Genomic DNA, 7,540 nt, shown 5'->3' with positions numbered 1-7,540 from the left:
ATGTTTACTTGTGTTTTATTGACTATGCAAAGGCATTTCATTTTGTGGATCATGACAAATTATGGATAACATTAAGAAGAATGGGAATTCCCAAACACTTGATTGTATTCATGAGGAACCTGTACCTTGACCAGGAGGCTGTCATTCGAACGGAGCAAGGGGACAATGCATGGTTTAAAATCAGGAAGGGGGTGTATCAGGGTTGTATCCTTTCCCCATACTTATTCAATCTACATGCTGAGCAAATAATCTGAGAAGTTGAAGTATATGAAGAAAAACATGGCATCAAGATTGGAGGAAGAATCACTGACAACCTGAGATACACAAATGATACAACTTTGCTTGCTGAAAGTGAGGATGACTTGAGACACTTACTGATAAGGTTGAATAATACAGTCTGTAGTATGGATTATGTGTCAGTATAAAGAAAACAAAAATCCTCACAACTGGACCAATGAGCAGCATCACAATAAATGGAGTGAAGACTGAGGTTGTCAAAGAGTTCATGTTGCTTGATTTTACAATTGATGCCAATGGCAGCAGTCAGGACATTAGATGACATGTAACATTGGGAAAGTCAACCGTTAAGGAACTGTTTTAAGTGCTGAGGAACAAGGATGTCTCCTTGAGGACTAAAGTGCGCCTGACACAAGCCATGATATTTCCAATCATCTTGTATGCATGTCAGAGCTGGACAATGAATAAGGAAGACAAAGAAGACTTGATGCTTTTGAGTTGTGGTGTTGACGAAGAATGCTGAATGTACCATGGGCTACTAAAAGAACTAACAGATCTGTCCTGGAGGAAGTGCACCCAAAATGCTCCTTGGAAGCGAGAATGGCCAGACTTCGTCTCACATACATTGGTCATGTTGTCAGAAGGGACCATTCCCTGGAGAAGGATGTCATGCTTTGTAGGGTGGAGGGTCAACGAAAGAGGGGGAGGCCTTCAACGAGATGAATTGACATGGTGGCTGTGATGATGGACTCATGTATAGCAGGGATCATGGAGCTGGCGCGGGATTGGGAGTGCTTCATTCTGCTGTTCAGGAGGTCACTGTGGGTCAGAAATGACGCAAAGGCACCTAACAACAACAAGAAGAAGCAAAATTTTACTTGTGTGTGATATTAGTGATATTGTTTAATAATTTCCAAATTTGTTGTATCATCTTTCTTTGGAATGGACACTAATATGGATTTCTTCCAGTTGGTTGGCCAGGTAGCTGTGTTCCAAATTTCCAGCATTGCTTCTAATAGTAGGAGGGGAAGATAAAAGGTTTGCATTCAGGGAGGTATGGATATTTTAACTAGATATGTATTCTACCAAAAACTGAGAATTAGGCAAAGCTGAGTATGACTGGCAGTCCAGCCAACTTCTTACTGTGTGATCTTGAGCATCAGGATTTTATTTTTCTCTAGCTGTGAAGCAGGGAAGCGAATACCTACTATATAGGACCACTTGTGATTTGTAATTATGATGATTAAGTGAGGTAAGTGAAGTGTGTGAACTGCGTAATAAGTTAATAAGTAAATGTCCTACATTTTTTCTCCAAAATGTTGGGCACTGACAGTTCATTTATAAGATTTTTTGTATTATTCTAGTGTAATGGAAACTATGTTGTTGTTCTTGTTGGTATGTGCTGTCGAGTCAAACCCGACTCATAGCAACCCCTCCTTGGGTTTCTGAGGCAGTATTACTACGGAAGTAGGATTGCCCAACCTTCCTTCTGAAGAGTGGCTGCTGGGTTTGAACCGCCAGCCGTCTAGTTAGCAGGCAAGTGTCTTAGCCACTATGCTACCAGAGCTCAATGGAAACTATAGATATATGCATTTCTTACCATGCTTGAATGTATATATGTTGGCAGGTCCATCAACACATAGGAGCCCTTGTGGCACAATGGTTAAGTGCTCAGAAGCTGGCAGTTCAAATCCACCAGTCGCTCTGCAGAAAGAAAGACTTGACAATCTGCTCCCATAAAGATTATCTCATTGCCATGCAGTTGATTCTGACCCTGCAGACAAAGTAGAACTGCTCTATAGCGTTTCCTAGAACTCATAGCAACCCCATAGACAGAATAGAACTGCCCTATAGTGTTTTCTAGGATGTAATCTTTACAGAAGCAGACTGTCAATCTGTATCCCACAGAGCAGCTTGTGGGTTTTAGCTGCCACCTTTCAGTTAGCAGTTGAGTGCTTAACCATTAAGCCACCAAGGCTCCTTCTATAAAGATTAAAGCCTAGAAAAACCTATGAGGTGGTTCTACTCTGTCCTACAGGTTCACATTGAGTTGGAAATGACTTCATGGCACACCACAACATAAGCATATATAAGCAAAGGGTGAGCTCAAGTGCAGTGTCCTATTTAACATTGAATTTATAAAAATTTAATTCATAACTGGACCTATAAGCTGCATCATGATAAATGGAGAAAAGATTGAAGTTGTCAAGGACTTCACATTGCTTGGTTCTATAATCAACACCACTGGAAGCAGCAGTCAGGACATCAGATGACATATAGCATGGGGCAAGTCAGCTGTAAAGGACTTCTTGAGGATTAAAGTGAGCCTGACACAAGCCATGGTATTTTCAATCACCTCATATGCATGTGAAACCTGGACAATGAATAAGTAAGACCAAAAAAGAAGTGATGCTTTTGAACTGTGGTGTTGGTGAAGAATGCTGAAAATATTGTGGACTGCTAAGAGAACTAACAGGTCTGTCCTAGAGAAAGTGCAGCCAGAATGCTCCTTGGAAGCGAGAATGGCCCTACTTCGCCTCACTTACATTGGTCATGTTGTCAGAAGGGACCATTCCCTGGAGAACGATGTCATGCTTGGTAAGGCGGAAGTAAATGAAACAGGGGAAGGCTCTCAATGAGATGGATTGACATGGTGGCAACGGTGATGGTCTTAAGTATAGCAAGGATCATGGAGCTGCCACAGGACTGGGCAGTGTTTCATTCTGCTATGCATAGGGTTGCTATGAGTTGGAGACAACTCGACGACACCTAACAACACAACAACAACTCACAACTTAAGAAGATCTGGTTTTCCTCAAAATGCTTAGTTTAGAACCTAAACATTTGGAAATTTATTCTTTTATCACATGCTCACACACATACACACATTAGCTACTTGGATATCTGTTCATAAATCTTTTAGTCTAGAATTTTATTCAGGGGTCTCTATTGAAATAGTGGTCTATTGTCAAGCCAACAACTGATTCTCTCCCAACAACTATGTATTTTCAGTCTTAAGTTATAATGTTCTTTCTCTGTGATTTAAAAGCAAAATATTTGAATCTTTATAAAGATGTCATGCAATTATGAAGTGTTCAATAAGACCCAGCCAAATAATGCATTGTCTTTAATTCTTTGTCCTGCAATGACTGTGATTAATTAATTATGTGGAAAATGTATTAATTCTCTTTCTACAGACTTAAAATGCACATCTCTCTCCTGGATTGCAATCAATAGCACTGATTTTAGAATTGAACCAAGAGTCATTAGTCTCTAACTTAGAGATTTTTCACGTGACTCTGGCTAAGATCAAGGAGACTTTGCTATTCACAGAGAACTTTCCTATGCAACTTTAAAACTTACTCCAAGGACCTAGAGTAACTGAAAAACCAAGTGTTTTTTTTTTTTTTTTTTTCCTCCTATAAATGACTCCTCAGGGAAGATGGATTGGACTGGGGTGAGTACTAATTCTTTTTTCTACAATGTTCATGACATGCACTAATGAAAATATTCACCTTTATGTTCCTCTTGATTATAACCAAGGAATTTTTGATACTACATAGGAATAAATTTTTGTTTCTTGATTGGAAAAGGGCAAGCTAGTTGTGGGTTCTAATTGCTGAAAGATGAAATTTGAGAACTGGAGGTCACTCTGAAGTTATAATTCTTTCCCACATCCTGACAAATAACTAAAATTTCATTTTTCAAACTTTGAGGTTAAACTTTATTTTCTGAGGTTAGCTCATGTTTTAGTACTTTCAAGAACAGCTATCTGTATGGAGAGCGGACCCCAATAGATACTTCATCTTCCAGCATAAAGGAAAATAAAAAATGCAAGCATATCTGTATAAATCGACAAAAAGAAAAAAAAAAAAACTTTCTAAAGTCTGCAGCAAGAAAGAGTCCCCACACACATGCAAATATAAATTCAAAAAAGTTTTTTTAGACGCTTCTACGATTGTAAAGGGAGCTGTGGTAGCGTAGTGGCTAAGGCACTTGACTGCTAACCAGAAGGCTGGCGGTTCAAACCCACCAGCCACTCCTCGGAAGGAAGATGGGGCAATCTACTTCCGTAGTGATACTGTCTCGGTAACCCAAGGAGGGGTCGCTATGAGTCGGGTCTGACTCAATGGCACATAACAACAACAACAACAACAACACTATTGTAAAACAATGCATTAACAGAAGTTATTGGAGGTTGATCAAAAACTCAGAAAGTTTATAAATATATTAACTGTTCCCTTTTCCAAAATATGAGATGTGACATTCAATTACAAATGGGAACCATGAATAAACACAATCAAAATGAACTCAAACATATGATAAAGGAAGTTTAAATATAATTATATTTTATCACTTTCCACTGAGGCAGAATATACATTCCTAGATAAGAGTGCTGGTGGTGTATTGCCTAAGACATTTCACTGCTAACCAGAAAGCTAGTGGTTCAAACCCATCAGCCACTCCTCAGAAGTAAGGTTAGCCAATCTACTTCCATAGTGATAGCACCTCAGAAACCCAAGGAGGGGTTGCTATGAGTTGGATCCAACTCTACGGCAGTGAATTTGGTTTTTTCTTTTTTGTGTGTGTGATGTTAGATACTCTCCAAACTTTCAATTTTCTAAAATTCAAATCCTTAAATGGATCTATCTTTCTATTTATCTATCTATTCATTCATCTATTAATCTTTCTAATGTATATAAAATAAAATATTCCTCATATAAGATTTGACCAAAATACAATGTTCATTGGCCAATCAACATGCTAGGGCAGATGACTTAGAACAAGTTATTACTTTTTCCAATCTCTAAAAAAAATTATAGAATTATTATAAGGATCAAATGAGATAACAAACAAAAAATTGTAAGCTATGAGATCGGAAATACAGTATACAGATAATATTTTTAGTTTTTATTTTTGTGATACAAAGGAAAGACTAAAGGCACTGGAGTTAGTTCCTTCATTCAAGAAACAGACAGAAAAACATGCTTTTGGAATGGAAATAGTCATTGGAAAGCATCTAATACCTTTCCTGGAACATAATGCATGTTTAATAAGTGATCATCATTATTACTATTCTGATCCAAATCAGAAGACATGATAGCAATCTATTTCTATATATATGCACTATTCAAAATTAAATGGCATCACATACTGTTTCTTGAAATTGTGCATTTAGATGCAGGATCACAACCAGCAGCTAGGAAGGTATAACCCACTAATAGGAAAATAAATGGAAAGAATTAGGCAGAGAGTTTAGGAAAACCCTCATTTTGTTAAAAGGAAACAAAATACAAATCCAATAAACAAGGCTGAAAACTGTCATAGTGACTTTGCAAATATGACTGAAGTTGGGGATGGGGAATGCTGACATACCTGTGGGCATTTGTGTACCTAAAGTTCAGTCTAGGTCCATCAGTATATGACAAAAGAACAAATTAACTTAATGAAAATAAGATGTATAATTTAACATAATCATATAACTCTATGTTGTGGTCATTCAGTTAATATATACCCACAAATATTTACATTTTTTACCTCAATTTTTAAAGCTCTTTATATTTATTTCAAGTGCCACTCTTATCACTACCCTACATTACCTGTCCTTTGTAAGAGTCAGTCTAACGACTTGCTGTCATTTTATTAATCCATATCTTCAATCTAGTGAGGCACCTGCATTAAATGCCCTTCTTTCTTCGGTATGTTTGTTCAAATTTTACCACCATTTTTAAACCCCAATTGAAAGCTGAGTTCTTCCATGAAACCTTCTCTGAATTCTCCACCACAATCTAATCTTCTTGTCTCTGATCTGATATTGAATTTAAGCCTTAACACTCAATTTAGCACATACCCCATCTCTAATCTTGTAACATTATGTTAATCTTGTCATTTCATTAAGCTTAGAAATCCCTTGTGAGTACAGACTATGGTGAAGAGTGAGAATTAACTCCCTCAAGCTCCTTTCCACTTCCTTGCAAGTTGAAGAGATTGGAAAGCTAAAAACATGCCCCAGATTTACTTGCCACTCAAATTCCAGAAGAGAATTAACTTCCACCAGTTACGTTTACTTGTAGGAAACCTGGAGGGTAGGAATGAAGCATAAACCATTTTATTGTTCCTCTTTGATTATGCTGGCAAACAATGTTACAGAAATATGTTTTTTTCAGCAATAAGATTAATAAATCCATTTTCCACTTTACCTAGTCTTTAGAATCACACGTGTCAATAGCAGCAGCAGTGATTGTTTTGACATTTTTCACTCAAGTTTCCTCACTGAGCTACAGAGATGTGTTTTATATCTCCTAGCATAAGTGGTGACCCCAAGATCAGTAGCTCCTAAAGGCCCTATGTTTACCAAGCACTTAAGGTTTCTAATGTGTTTCTAAGCATCTAGTTACCTTTATTAAATCCTTTTCAGTTAATTTCTATGAAATTTCTGTTTTCAACATTTAGTCCTGATCAATCTGATATAGAAATCAACTATCATCCCTCATCATTATCTCTGATAGCACCATGTACAGGGTAGAAGATCTAGTTAAATACCAATGAACCTTTAGATGTTTGCATTAGTTGTATAGTTATTACAAACTATGGAAAAATCTAGCAGTTTAAAACAAGAAATATTTATTTTATCACAAAGTTCCTCAGGGTCAGGAACCTGGGAGTGTTTCTAACTTAGAGTTTCTCAGTAGTTTGAAGTCAATGTACTGGCTTCAGTCTGCAGAAAGTTTGACTGGGGCTTGAGGATCCATTTTCAAATACATTACCCTGAGTGTTGAAAGTAGCCTTCAGCTTCTCATTGGCTATTGGACAGAGGTCTAAATTTTTCACCACATGTACCTCTTCACTGTGCTGCTTACAATATGACAACTCACTTTCTCCAGAAAAAGTGATAAGAAAGAGAGAGAGAAAGTGACCAAAATGAAATCCACAATATATTTTATAATGTATTTTTGAAGTGAAAATCCATCACTTCTAACATGTTCTATATATCATGGAGTCCAATCCTGTCACAATACAGAAAAGGACTATATACAAAAGTGTGTGCATTCCAGAACATAAAGATGATTGGTAACCGTCTTGAAGTTTGGCTACCACAGTCTGCCCTCCTTCCTCCAATAATTCATGCCATCCCACATGTGAACGCTCTTATCTCTTCTCAAGGACACCAAACCCTCTTCCCATTGGAGCATCACCTTGAAGTCTAGAGTCTCATCATCTAAATTGGATTCAGGTGCAGAGGAGGCTACTAAGGTGTAAAACCTTAAGGAAAGTTCCTTTACTAAGTTTTTTTTTTTTTTTT

This window comes from Orycteropus afer, unplaced genomic scaffold (genome assembly GCF_000298275.1).
Source record: "Orycteropus afer afer isolate SDZICR_OR568_19922 unplaced genomic scaffold, OryAfe1.0 scaffold00022, whole genome shotgun sequence".
NCBI classification, from domain to species: Eukaryota; Metazoa; Chordata; class Mammalia; order Tubulidentata; family Orycteropodidae; genus Orycteropus; species Orycteropus afer.
Note: the sequence above shows the minus strand (reverse complement) of the source record.